The sequence below is a fragment of the Ambystoma mexicanum genome, chromosome 2p (assembly GCF_040938575.1).
Source record: "Ambystoma mexicanum isolate Mex_15411 chromosome 2p, UKY_AmexF1_1, whole genome shotgun sequence".
Classification (NCBI taxonomy): Eukaryota; Metazoa; Chordata; class Amphibia; order Caudata; family Ambystomatidae; genus Ambystoma; species Ambystoma mexicanum.
Genome location: NC_090923.1, coordinates 1,363,698,526 through 1,363,713,551, shown reverse-complemented (window position 1 = coordinate 1,363,713,551; position 15,026 = coordinate 1,363,698,526). Strand labels below are relative to the sequence as shown.

The 15,026-nt window shown below is 48.1% G+C and overlaps 1 protein-coding gene across 6 annotated transcripts in view; it reads left to right on the top strand.

The window, feature by feature from the left end:
• Positions 1 to 15,026, top strand: part of MPRIP (myosin phosphatase Rho interacting protein) — a 1,106,800-nt gene that overhangs the window by 629,315 nt on the left and 462,459 nt on the right. The gene's annotated exons all lie outside the window — the stretch shown is intronic.

Here is a 15,026-nt window from a genome sequence, read left to right as displayed (position 1 = left end):
TGGCCCGGGGTCACGCGCTCGAGTTTCAAAGAAGGTGCCCGCGCGTCCCCCCCGTGGCCAGGAGAGAGCTTCACGTCCCTCAGCTTCTCCTGGAGGTAAAGGCGTTGCTCAGGAAGGGCGCCATCGAACTCGTCCCAAAGAGGCTTCGGGGCTCCGGAGTTTACTCGAGATACTTCCTCGTGAAGAAGAAGACGGGAGGATGGCGCCCCATCCTAGACCTGCGACGTCTGAACAAGTTCATCAAGGCGCAGAAGTTCCGGATGGTCACCCTCCAGCACGTCCTGGGTCAGCTGGAGGAAGGAGACTTCCTGTCGTCGTTGGATTTGGAAGATGCCTACCTCCATATTCCCATCCTAAAGGGGCACCGAAAATTCCTCAGGTTTGTGGTCCAAGGGCGTCACTACCAGTTCAAAGCCCTCCCCTTCGGACTACGGTCGGCACCCAGGGTATTTACCAAGTGCCTTGCACCGGTGGCGGCGCAGCTGCGCCGCGAGGGGATCCACGTCTACCCCTACCTGGACGACTGGGTCATCCGAGCCAAGACGAGGGAGCTCGCCGTGGACCACACGGCAAGGACCGTCCAACTTCTCACGGACCTGGGATTCTCCGTGAACTACGCCAAGTCCCACCTGGTATCCGCGCAAAACGCACTGTTTCTGGGAGCGAAGCTCGACACAGTGTCCCTTCTGGCCTCCCCGTCGGAGGAAAGGACCAGGTCCATCCTGGGCAAGATACAGCCGATGTTGGTTTCCGACGCGGCCAAGGTGAGGTCCATCAAGTCCCTCCTCGGAATGATGTCCTCTTGCATCTACCTCATTCCCATGTGCAGGCTCCGGATGCGCCCGTTGCAGGAGTTCCTGGACGCGCGCTGGATCCAAACGACGGGCGGCTTCGAGGAGAGGATCACACTCGACGAGAATTTCCGCCGAGCGGTCCGGTGGTGGGGCACCCGCGCGCATCTGACGGCGGGCATGGACTTCCAGACCCCAGACCACCAGGAGACAGTGACCACGGATGCCTCCCTGGAAGGGTGGGGAGCGCACACCGAAAATCTGCACGCGAGAGGCCTCTGGCTCCCGACGGAGAAGTCCCTCCATATCAACGTCCTGGAGCTCCTTGCAGTGTTCTGGGCCCTCAGGTCCTTCCTTCCGTCCCTCAAGGGCAAGGTGGTGAGGATCTTCACCGACAACACCACCACCATGTTTTACATCAGGAAACAGGGCGGAACCAGGTCCCCAGCACTGTCCAAGGAGGCGCAGGACCTGTGGCATTGGGCAGTCGCCCAAAGGATGTTTCTGGTGCCGTTTCATCTGGCAGGGATAAAAAACACCATCGCCGACTCACTCAGCAGGGAGCTGCGCTCGTGCCACGCGTGGGAACTATGGCAGGATCTAGTGGATCGCCTCTTCCGACGGTGGGGCACACCCCAGATCGACCTGTTCGCGACGGCAACGAACTCCAAGTGCCGGAGGTTCGCCAGCAGGTTTCCCCAGGCGAGGAGCATGGGCGATGCTTTCTCGTTCCCCTGGGAGGGCCTGTTCCTCTACGCGTTCCCTCAATTGCCACTGCTAATCCGGCTCGTCAACCAGCTCAAGAGGTCACGGTGCAGGATGATCCTCGTCGCACCCACGTGGCCGAGGCAGATATGGTTCCCGGACCTTCTGGACTTGTCAGCGTCCCCGCCAATCAAGCTGCCGGTGGACGCGGATCTACTCTCCAGGGAAGGAGGCGCCATCCTCCACCACGACCCGAAATCGCTGAACTTGCAGGCCTGGCTCCTGCAGCGCTAGAGTTTGGAGGATACGACATACCGGCCGACTGCAGAGAGGTTCTTGCAAAGGCCAGGGCGTCCTCGACTCTTAAATGCTACGGACACAAATGGAAGAGGTTCTCTGTCTGGTGCCACGCACAGAAGATTAACCCTCTACGGATTACGGCTCCCCAGGTACTGCCGTACCTGCTGACGCTGGCCAAAGCTGGACTGGCACACGCGTCCATCAAGATTCATCTTGCTGCGATCTCCCGATACACCAGAACCACGGGCCGGACGTCCTTGTGGTCTCATCGTCTGGTGAAAGAGTTCATGAAGGGACTGTTCAGATCGTTCCCGCCGGTGAAGGCGCCGGCCCCGGCGTGGGAGCTCAACGTGGTGCTGACCAAGCTCATGGGACCTCCGTTCGAGCCTCTGCACTCGGCCCCGTTGAAGTTTCTGTCGTGGAAAACAGCGTTTCTTGTGGCCATCACCTCCGCACGACGGGTGGGAGAGATCCAGGCCCTTTCCTGCAAGGCCCCGTACTTGACTTTTCACGACGCAAGGGTAGTGCTCAGGACGCACCCCTCCTTCATGCCCAAGGTACCGTCGGACTTCCATCTCAACGAACCCTTGGTGTTGCCTGTGTTCTTCCCGTCGCCTTCGTCGCCGGCTGAGAGGACTTTGCACTCGCTGGATGTGGCTAGAGCGCTGAAGTTCTACGTGGACCGCACAAAGTGTTTTCGGAAGACGTCACAACTCTTTGTGAACTTTGGACCTGTCAATCAGGGGAAGGCTCTCTCGAAGGCTTCCATTTCCAGATGGCTCTCCGGCTGTATCATGTACTGTCATCGGTTGGCAAACCGACCGCTGCCTGGCCGTCCGAGAGCCCATTCCACCAGAGCGATCGCAGCTACCACGGCGTTCCTTTCTGGTGTGCCCCTGCTGGACATATGCAGGGCTGCTACGTGGAGGTCGACGCACACCTTCACGAAATTCTACTGCGTCGATCGGGATTCCAGGGAGGAGTCCAGGGTCGGCCAAGCAGTGCTGCGCAACCTGTTCGCCTGAGGTGAGCCTGGTGAGGAGGTAAGATGCTTAATGTTGAGTTTGATGCAGTGCTTAATGTTGAGCCTTTGCCACCTCCCGTGGTTGTGCATGTGTGTACTGCTATGTATTCTTTATTCATGAGCATGTGAATCCATGCCAGACCCCATGCTGGAGAAGGAACAAGTTACTTACCTGTAACTGTTGTTCTCCAGCATGGGTCTGGCATGGATTCACATGCGAACCCTCCCGCCTACCCCTTTGCGGCTCTTCACTTGGTCATACTGCCACTTGACGTGCTTCCAAATCTGAAGATGGCTGCCAGAGGCGGTGCTTGGGTAGAGGGCAGTCATTGGCTGTGGTCAGTATGACACAGAGACCAGTGATTGGTTATTACTACGAAAGACAGATCAGAAACGAAACTGATACTGGTTTTTTCTTTACCGAGGATTCCCAGCCTGACGACGGGGAATATTCATGAGCATGTGAATCCATGCCAGACCCATGCTGGAGAACAACAGTTACAGGTAAGTAACTTGTTCCTTTCAATGTACCCTGCACACAGAAAATACCTGCGTTTCAAGATGGCGGGAGTACACTACCAATTCAAAGTACTCCCATTCGGCATCACCTTAGCACCAAGTGTTCACCAAGGTACTTGCAGTAGTGGCAGCACACCTGCGCAGAAAGTCCATCCCGGTATAACCTTATCTGAATGACTGGCTGATCACCGGGGAATCTCCTCAAATTTGCAAGTTAAATAAGCAAAAAACTATAAATCTACTCTTCAATCTGGGTTTCTCCAGCAACAAAAAAAAAATCGAGTCTAGTCCCCAGCCAGAGAAAACAATTTCTGCGGGCTGTCCTAAACACAAGAAGAGCTGGAATTCCTCTCAAACGAGAGAGTACAAAATATGCTGTTGCAGATACCTCAATACAAGGTTGGTCGCCAGATATCCGTACGCAAAGCAATGCACTTGCCAAGGATGATGGCCTCTTGCATTAATTTGGTTCCTCGTGCACCTGCGTCCAATGCAGGAATGGTTAGCGAAACAGTGGTCACAGGTAAGTGGACAGGGGGACGATCTAGTGATTGTTTTGCTAACCCTGGTTCATGCTCTTCGCTGGTGGTCCAAGGACAACTTGTTAAAAGCATAACCTTTTCACGCTCCACTAGCTCAAGCGATCCTAACTACAGACACCGGTTGGGGGAGAGGTGCATTTCTTCCACCACACAGCCCACAGACAGTGGACTCACGCTACTGCCCAGAGACATTTCAACTTCCTGGTTCTCTTGGCAGTCCTCAAGGCTCTGCATGCCTTTCAGCAACATCTCCAGGGTCAGACGGTGCAGGTCCTCACAGACAGCACCACAGCCACGCCGTGAGGCACACACACTCTAAGTCTGTACAAGCTATCCCAGAAAATACAGAGGTGGGTGTTAAGAGGCATTTCTGAACTCTGACCTGGTGAGCAGAGGTTCAGAATGCCAGCCTAGTTTCTTGGAATAGGCTAACCTCTGGACAAGCAAAACCAAGGTAGCTATGGCAGGCAGTCAAGACTAAGTCTCGGGAGGGGTAAGGATGACTGAAAGACCCCAATGAGCACACACAGCAATGACACTTACACATTACTCCCAGACAGGTGTTATATCAAAAATATAAACACATTTATTACAAGGCCTTTGTAACTCAGACCATAGCAAAAGAATCACATCAATACTAAGTAAACCAACACAACACAATCAATACAAGATATATACAAGACCATTGGGGTCCAAAGGGTTAACTGCAAGAAATATGTCCACAACCTAGATGGGGAGAAAACAGGCAGTGCAGAGAGTCTTTAGGCCCCTTCAACATTGACAACACACCTAAGGAAGAGGCAGTCCAAACCCTAAGAAGAGAGGAGCCTTATGCTCAATAGTACATGTAGTGCAGGCGCAGGCGGTTGTTCCAATGGGCAAAACAGGGTCTCTTCAGGGGTCTCTAGCAGCTTGGGAAGGTGGATGAGGCGATGAAGAATTAAGTTCCCACTATTCAGGACCTCCACTTGAAGACAGAGGCAGTACCAGAGTGCGGGATGGAGTCGCTAGTTCGCAGTGGGAAGGAGAGGGACCCTCAGGGGCCACTCGTGCGTAAAAAGGGGCCCTGGCACTAGGGGGTCACCGGTTAGGGTTGGAAGTACTCACCGGTCCCAGGCACTCTGGGACCCAAACTTCGCCAGTTCAGTCCACTTAGCTTGCAGGTTCGAATGTGACAAAAAGGACATCTCTGTGGCTTTCAGTTCCGAAGATACAGTGATGATCCCCAAACGGGAGAGTGGCGATTTCTCCGCTTCGGGAGGATGAATCGACCCAGTTTCACTGCAGCGGGCTTCAGGGGCAAGAGGGTCACAAATGCAGTGCACCTGTAAAGGTCGTTGACGCGGCAGTACAACACAGTAACCGCGTAGACTCTGGTACTGGCGCACTCGTCTCACTTCAGACCTGGGAATGCCAAGTGTACGAAATTCAGTGTGAGGGTGCCGTGGACACAGAACTAGAAGTATACCATGTTTCGAGGGCCTCCTGGAAACGGCGGCGGTGACGGAACAAAGCAACTGGGTAAGTTGGTCAGCCCACTGGTTGGCGCAGGGACACTTCTGAGAAAGCTTACTTGCAGGTTTTGATGAAGGTGCCGAGAATAGTTGGTCCCACTATTCCAATTGGTCGAAGTGTCTTCGCAGACCTTCTAGGACAATCGCAGAAGGGTCCTACGGGACGACAGCGGGCTCAGGGTGCCAAACCTTCCAGCGGTTCCTCGACTCAGCTTCGTAGTTTGAGGATACTTGGATCCTATCCTTCGTTCAGTGAGAACTCGAGAGATCGACATGGTAGGGGTGTTTTTTGGCCGCCTCTTATCCAAAGTTCCCTTCGTGCCAAAATGAACGGGACACAATGGGAGATCTGCTCACAAATGCACTCCATACGTGGACCAATCACAGACCACGTCGGTCCCAGTCATTCATGGCACTCCAGACTCTCTGGCACCCAGGATGTGTATTGAGGATGGACACCCCAGCCCACATCCTATCCTGGAGGCGCGCACACAAGGCATGCAGAAGCCAGCGAAAGCGTTGCTTTTCGCGGGAAAATGCATGACCAAATAAGAACTGACCCGACCTGGGGAAGGCAAAGGGGCAAGATGGCCAAAGGACAGGACAAAGAACCTTGTGGCATGGCCATTTTGGAGCCAGGCCACCTATTCATGCCAACCGCGGTTAATGCGGCAGGAAAGGGTTAAAAATAATGCGAAAAGATAGCTGCCACAAGCCCTGTCCATGACACATCTGCACATCTGACAAAAGTCCATCGAGAGTATCTAGGGTCATTATAATAGACTGAGACCCACGTACACTGTACTGTACTGTAAGGTACAGTGTAGTGTATACTTGTTACATGTTGCACTAAAGTTGCAACATTGGAAAAGGACTAAGGGAAACAAAGTTTCCCAGTACTGACTGTCTTAAGGGCATGTCAGTTTTCCCATAAAAAGTGAGTGAAAGCCCAGAGGAGTGCAGCTGAAAGCTGTGCTTCTCTGGCAAAGTCAGTCTATGGTGTCTAAACAGCAGCAACAAGTTTGGGGGTGTACAACTGGAGGAAAAATTACACATAAAATGAAATCTTTCCTAACACTGGGCACTGAAGCAGAACCTGTTTCTAACATCCCAACATGTTCCAGGGGAACTCAATTCTCTGGCAGACACTTTACGCAGACACCCTGTACCAGAAGAACATGAGTGGCAACTGGGCAGAAATATCTAGACAAAATATTCTCACTATTGGGTCACCCCCCACTAGACTTTTTCACCTAAAAGCTCAATGACCAGACGCCTCGTTCAAAAGGGAAATGCCCTGTGAATGAACTGGTCAGGGAAATTTGCTTATCCCCAACACCCCCCCTCCCCCCCGGTCACCACTCCTGCGCAGAATAGCGCACAAGATGCACCAGGAAAAGGTAACTCTGATCCTTGTTGCTCCTATGTGGGCGAGACCGCCTTGGTTTCCACATCTGCTCAAACTGGCAATGTGCTACACAATCAAGCTCTTGTGCCCACACATGTTAACACATGACGTGTGGGTATCCCTCCACCCACGGCCACAATCAATAAACTTGGCAGCTTGATTCCTGAAGTCATAGTGTTTGGCCACTTTAACCTTCCACAAAGCTGTATGGATATTCTTAAAGAGGCACGAAAAACCCAACTCCAGACACTACTATTTTAATAAATGGAAACGATTTGTGATATGGTGCACATCACAATCAATAAAGCCCATTAGAATGTTCTCCAGCTAACATGCTACACTATATGCTCTGCTTACTAGACTCCAATCTAGTATTTAATTCCTTAAAGGTGCATATGGCGGCCCTGTCGGTTTGCACCACTTCACAGAACAATGTGTCCTAGTGGAAAGTCCCCATCATTAAGGCATTTATGGAAGAGGTAAATAGGCTATACCCCCCAATTGCCAACCCTCCCTCGAGTGGGATCTCCATTTTGTTCTCGCCAAGCTCATGGTGCCACCCTTTGAGCCTATGCACAAGGCCAGCCTAAAGTATCTTACCTATACAACTGCATTCCTGGAAGCCATCACCTCCATAAGACGAGCCAGTGAGCTACAAGCTTTGTCTGTACAAGACCCCTTTTTCATTATACACAGGGACGAGGTTGTCCTCCGAACACATCCTTGCTAATCTATGCAGAGTTTGTGATCTAAGCAGATCCACAAGCTCCAGAAGGGATACATTGCTCAGCATAATCATTTCTGGTGCTTGTATCTGCTTAGATTCACATGCGCCCACCCTTTCTCCCCTACTGGAGTAGAAGGCACATAGATGTTTTATGGGTTATCACTGATTCTGCTTTATCACATCTGTACTCGCGCTTCACTTCATGCAACCTCATGTCGGAAACAAACAATCTGCGGGACCTCGATGCGAGAAGGACCGAAGTCCAAAATGTGGCAAAATCACAGAGTAGGTTTAGAATGCGTGTGCGAATTTGGCCACTATAGGGTTTAGGAGGGCTAGCCAGGCTCTGATAAGGATCCCACAAGATCAGGCATGTGAATGGGTGCTGAGAGAGATTAGGAGAAAAAGTGAGTGAAAGAGACTCATGTCCAACTGGCTTAATTTGTTGTAGGTCTTTGCTGCATAATGGTGGCAGAGGTGTTGAGACATAGTCTGGTGTGAGTAAGCGCAACAATTATGTGACCATCGACACTGACGTAGTCCTTGCTGTATTCTGATCTTTGCCAGTGTCCACTGGAGTGGTGCGATTTATACGTACCTAGAAACTCAGATGAAGATTTGTTGTAGATGCACCGGTTTGTTCATGTCGTGTCATCCTCTGTCAATTCTTGTTCTGATGTAGTTGTATAGCGTGAATTAAGGTTTCATTTGCAGTTTTATGGAGTTTGTATTGGGGAAAAACACTTAATTTGCATGTTCTTCAACACGGTCATTAATGCCTGTGTAGGTCACTCACCTTTGTATTACTAGTAATCTTAACGCTTTCTTTCAATCCACTGTATATTTGATGATACAAACAACTGTAAAATGTCTGCAAGTATGTTCTTTTTCTACACTTCATATTGATTTATGTGTAACTTTAATGAACTTGTGCTTGAATTGTGGCCTTATATTTTTTATAAAAATATATATCTTTAGTTTGAGATTATACACATTTTACCAAGATGAGTTTAATATTTGTTTTAAATTTCATTGACTTGGTTCTTGACTTTGGTGTCAAATTGTATACATCTATTTTAAAAGTAGTTAGTAGCGCAATGTGAAAATGCATCTTAAAATTAGTTCAGTGTATTTGCGCTTTAGATAAATTGCTCATTTTAAATGCTGTTTGAACTAGTTTTACAATTATAAACAGAAATGTTTTAAGAGGTATTGTAACAATGTTCTAGATCTATTACAAATTGAGATTGAGTAACCCAATATGTTAGGAGGCATGGAGCTATGTATGGAAGTGCCACTTCTATTCCTATACTCTACACTTGGCAAAATCTCTATTGACAGCTGAACATGTGGAATGGGTGCACCATGGACATGGGTTTTCTTTTCCACCACCATTTTGCTAATGTTAATATAGTTTCTTTTATTGCTACACATTGGATTTGTTTAATTTTAATAAGCTTATTGTGATAAATACAAGGAATGCCTTCTTCCCAAGCGGGAGCCATCCCCTTTGCGACTAAGGAGATTAACCTGCTACGCAATACCCTCCCTAGGAGCAAGCAGAATCCTATAGGGTGTAAACCCCCTTTGCCCCCTCTGCAGACAAGGAATGCCAGAGTAGGGATTCCCTTTCACTTCCCCTCACTGCAAAGTCCCCAACATTTGTTGGTTATATTGGGACTGAGCTGGGTAGCCATGTGCAGGGCCCATTTAAGGTGGATGGCTTGGTCTCTGACATATATCTGTTGCAACCTCATTGGGAAAACCCAGAACCAATGTGATTTCTCTTGCCACCGTACATCAGCAGAACGAGAGACCAGCCGAGGTGCGAGACATGCCTTTAGAAGGACCCGAATGGGAGAGCCATGCAGTTGGTGTGGTCAGCGGGGACCCAAAGCAGTTCATGGAGCGTGGCATCTTCCTCGAAGGGCAGAGATTTTGCCGAGCCTGGAACTGCCAGGAGAGGTAGCCGATTCCTGAAATTCAAAAATTACCGACGTTGGGCTCCCCCAGCGTAGGAGGAAAGAGCCGAGGTGAAGCAGCCGACCACACAGTCTGAACCATGGACAAGAATGTGGGTCCGTGCACGCCATGGAGGCCACCTGCACAACCAAGCACGCTTTGGATTAAGACGATATATAAATAACACATCATTATGAAAAATGAAGGTACGTGGCAGTGCTCAAATAGCAGATGGAAGACGGTGAGATGGCCTCTAGCCCACAGAGGGCTGTTAGTCCGAAGATCCCATGATGGGTTGGAAGATACCAAAAGTTAAACCGCCATCAAAGCGGGGCCAAACATGCACATAGCCACATTGGGCTGATAATCGGAAGACCCCAGGAAGGAGATAAGAGAAACTATGGCCAGAACACAAGTTGAGCTAACAGATATTAGCAGAAAGTGGTGTTTTGTAAATACTGATAGCCACAAATCAGAGGAACTCATTAGCTTTAATATATCGGAGAGACTTTGTTGTGCCAAAAGAATGTTAACAAACTTTTTTTGATTGTTTTTTCATTGGAACCACCAAGCTAAGCGCTGCAAGAGACTCTGTTGTAAAGACCCTTTTGTTTGTTCGTTGGCGCCACCAAAACAAGCGCTGGAAGAAACTCTCTGGTGAGGGTAAAGAAAAAAACAGCCACCACCTAGTGAATCCAGAGGGAGAGACCTCTTAAGCCAAGTTAAAACTTAGATGGTCTTTCTTTCTTTTCATAGTGGTGGTATTAATCAAACAACTCGACAACAGTCGTTCGCACCCATTTGTGTTTATTGACAAGAGGTCTCTAGACAGCACACTCTTGAAGAACTTGGTGGAAAGACTCCCTAAGGAATAGGGCCTGGGAGTCAAATCCTGACACTTGGTGAAAAAGGGTATGCAACAATTGCAAATCTAATGTTTCTTCACAAGTCATTCAGATGTCAAACCTTCAGAAAGTTGACGCTGGCAGACCTTCTCAAATTTAGCCTGAAGATAGTTTGTATTCTCTCGGTCTGCGGGGATGCCTATTTCAATGTACCAGTTGATGAGAAACATTCTTTATCTCAGTTTTCGGGTCGGAAATTACCACAAGCAGTTCAGGCACCTGCCTTTTAGTGTGCGCTCTGCTCCCATGGAATTCATCAAAGTCCTGCCCCTGTGACAGCGCACTTGTAAGGAGAGGGCGTCAACATATGCCTGCCCTGTACCCGGAAAATTGGATATTCATGGAGAGCAGCAATGAAAAACTGCATTTGGCTGTTAGCCAATGTTTTTGCCTCTTTAAAAGGCGGTGCCTGACAATAAACAGACACCGGTCTTCCTTGGAAACTATGGTAGACTGACAAAATACATGACCCAAGAATAACTGGTTCATATTGAATTTAGTGACATAGCTTGTAATTGACAATTGTACGGGTTAGAGGTTTAGCTACAACACAACTGGAAATTCCTCTATTTAAATAATGTGAGCTAATATTATCAGTCGGTCAAATAATGTTCAGCTCCTCCTTCTTGTTCGGGGATATTCATTTCCCAAGGTACTGGTGTGCTCACCACAGCACCAATATCTTGTTTTTTTTTTTTTGTAATCCAGACAGGAGTATAGTGCGTGACTTCAATCTTCCTGATCTGTGGTTATACTGCCAGTTCACTATTAAAGAATATAGTGCCCACTCCACTAATATGGAATATCATGTCCTTCTCCCCATAAAACAGTGGGAGCGGTTCTGTTCCCTTCAGGACACTAGATGTGTCCAACCACTAGAACCTGTTGTCAGTCAGCCACATCAATTGAGTAAGTCTCCCAGTTGACACTGGATTTCCAAGACTTTCACTCACTGGAGTCTCTGGTCCTATCTCAAGCTCTATTTCCATTCCAGTGGTGTCTGGCTCGTTGTCTCTGCGTGCTGCTCTTCCGTTACTTCTCAAGCCTCTATTTTGCTTCCATATGGTTCACCTACTCCTTTTTCTCTCTTTAATGCTTCCCTGCTTGGACCTTCGTAGTTCATACCACTTGCTTACCTTACTCTTCACATTTCTGATTACACAAACAAGAGCACTCTATGTATGGGGCATTCTCATTGGTTGGTTTAATTACTTCATTAAAAGAAACCTGCTAACCCAATAATAAAACCTAATTTTTTCACAAACTCTTCTACAGAAACTCGAGACGACTACATCTCAGCACAGCAAACCACACGTACTTCACCACATTGCAACAACATACAAACAACACATAAGCATGCACAACAGCACATGGGTATCGCTCAGACTCGGAAATCGCACCTAAGCTCAGCGAAAGAGTGCAAACCGAACTGAAGCTGCAAACAGAACATCATATCACATTTTCCTATTCCCGCTGCCCCCACAGCCTCCCTGTTTCACACCATCCTTTTTCACATCCGCCAGAGCGCCAGGGAACCACTCCGGTGGTGATAGTGCGCGGTACAAGTAACTGTTAACAATAGATGTTGGTTACTGGCTAGTAACTTAATAGAAGATTAGTTTGGCTACAGTCCCATTGGCACAATCCTCCGTGGTGACTGCTGCCATGTGCTTGAATCAACAGAATCCCTGTTTTCCTATGTCCTACCCGAATACTCCCAGTCATTCTCCTTCCCGTCCCTCTTATTATTATTTCCTGCACTACAGAGACCCTGGCTATCACATCCTGACTTATCATTTGTGAACACTGCTTTCTTTCTTGTGAACCCTATCCCACACTTTTTGTATTTAGTTGGAAGGATTGGCAATCATTTTTTAAAAAAATGTTTTTTTAGTATAGGCCTTTTTATTTGACAAGACGCCAGTAGGACTGCCTTATTATTTGATGGTCGTAGCTTGCTCCCATCTTAGACTTAGGTTTAGATTAGGTGGTTTTCCAACCTGCATATATAGTTTAATAAACACCCTTACCTGTGATCACTTGTGTCTGTCTTTACTGTTGCCACCATGAGTTCCTTCCACAGCATAATTTTTTCCCTCCAGTTGAGCCACCCCATCCATTGTGGGATTTGAATGTAGTCCTTAATAATTTGGCCCACCAGCCTTTCGAGCCACTGGTCTCAGTAGATTTAGGTCTGGTATCAAAGAAGACTGCTTTCTTGGTTGCTGTTATGTCTGCTGTGAGAGTCAGTATATTTTGAGTACTCCACAAGTGAAAAGTTGTTTAAAGTACTAGTCTGCCTTTCCCGCCTAAATTATTCATGATTTCCATATACATCATTACATTTGATTACCTTCTTTCTTTCCAAACCAGTCTTCAGAAGCAGGGATGGCACTCGACTTTCTTGAGGTTAGTGGGGCTCTAAGGTTCTGTCTCGACAGGACCAGTCAGTTTAAGAACTTTGACAGGCTTTTCTAAACTTATGGTCAGCTCAATCTGAGCAAAAGAACTTTCATACCCATCATTGCAAGGTAGATTGTAAATTGCATCATTGAATCTTGCAAATGGCAGGGGGAACTTCATCCTAATGGTCTTCATGCACACTTTAGACAAAGGCAGCCTCCATTGTTTTCCTGAGACATGTCTCTATAGAGTGTAACAGAGTAAGGGACCTGGCCCCGTCGAGAGCAATGGACCCATCTCACCATTGGTCATGAGGCCTACCAGGCTGTTTGCCAGAGCCAGTGCTGCCCGAGATGCGATATGATGGAAATGGGAGTACCCCAAGTCTGTCGCTTCATGTGCCTGGCTGAAATTGCAAAACACTACTTTTACTTGTCCCCTACATCCTGAACAAGATGCTGGACAGTGTTTTCTCTCTTCCCAAAGGACCACTGAGGCAATCCGAAAGCTCACCAGCGGGAGATGTAGCGGCAAACAAAGCCTTCAGAATATTGTGCAACACCGACTGGCAATGTCAACCACGAACAAGAACTGCATAATTAACTTTGTTGCAGGATGTCATTGCAGAATGCCGGCGGGACCCAGTTCAAAAAGGGATCCGGGCTTAAGGTCTGCTCTATGGTTTCTCTGGTCTGTTACCCGGCCACTGGTGGTCAGGACGCAAGGCAGGGATTGGCCCATCGAACCAGCTGAGGAAGAGGGCCGGTGGAAGGGAAAGAGGGTGGATTAAAAAAGGGCAGGAAGGGTTGTAGGTCAAATGGTCGAATCTAAATGGTCGACAGGACAAATGGTCGACACCAAAAGGTCGACAGGTCAATTGATCGAATTTTTTTTTTCTTTTTTTTTTTCAACCCCCTTTTTTTTGCTAAAAACCCCTTTTTTCCCTAAACGAAAACCTAAAAAAATATATATATAACTTAAAAAAAAATTCGATCATTTGTTCTGTCGACCATTTGACTAGACACCGGCAGGAAGCACAAGGCAGGGTGTTTTTTTTGGGTGAGGCCAAAGGAGGAGTAGGTCGACTGAGGGACCAGGCAGAGGAATGACTTTGCAGCACAGGTTGGAGGAGAATTACAGAGAGTGTGTGCCAAGGTGAGGTATTAGTTGGTGAGAGAAACCTCTATGATGAGTGAAAATGAGTGACTGAGGTTAAGTGTAAAAATGGGGGAGAGTAAGTGCGGAAAGGCAAATACGAGATTGAAAGGTTGACCGTAGACGAGGGGTTGAGTGTTGGATGAGAGAGCGATAGATGGTAGGAATGAAGAGTGTATTAGAGAGTAATGACAGTAGAATGGAGAGTGGTAGCGTGCGAGAGGAGAGGGAATGGAGAGCAGTAAAGAGGGGAGTGGAGAGTAGAAGAGAGCGCAATAATCGGAAGAAAGCCGGTGGGGCAAGAAAGAGGAGAGTGGAAATAACATGGGTGGGGGGGGCACGAGAGCATGAGTAGAAGTGCTGAGGCGGTTGCCTTTAGACCCTCACCTCTAGCAAGCTAGGTCTTAGACAGTGACGGTCACCGATCTCTAGTGACCACCTTGGGATTTAGGGAAGTCTGGGTTAGGGTGGAGGGGACCCGGGAAAGACGAAACAGTGAGGGTCCCTTAAACATTCTATTTAGGAAGAACTATTGGTGCACATTTTGTCACAAAGCATGCATTAAAAGCTGTAGAAGGCAGTTGGCCAAGCATTGACAAAGCCAACAGTTCTGGATTTAATAGACGTAGTCAAGAAATGGCCATCTATAACTGTCGAAAGATTTTATTTTTTTACCAGGTCCTATTGGTAATGTGTGCATGCACTAATTTTCACACGTGTGCACTTTTAAAAGCAGGCACTATGGAAAGCTTATTTAAGTAACTGGTGAATGTACTAAACATTTTGAGATGGTAATATCACTATCTTAAAATGTGGCTTTCATTCACCATAGTTAACTAGCCCCTACAAACCTACTACTAACTTTTAAAACTGCAAAAATGTGTGCAAGTTAGTGTTTGCACACATCATGGCCGAAACATGTCTGGGGTTGCTTCTGTTCTCGTGCAAAGGGGATGCGACCAAGCAGTATGGGCTGGACTACTCCGTTTGGGGTGGGATCAAGCCTGATTTGCATGTGGTCTTTCCCCTTCTCTAATGGCTTGGCAGGCTGAAAGAGAGTGGTCTGGAGGG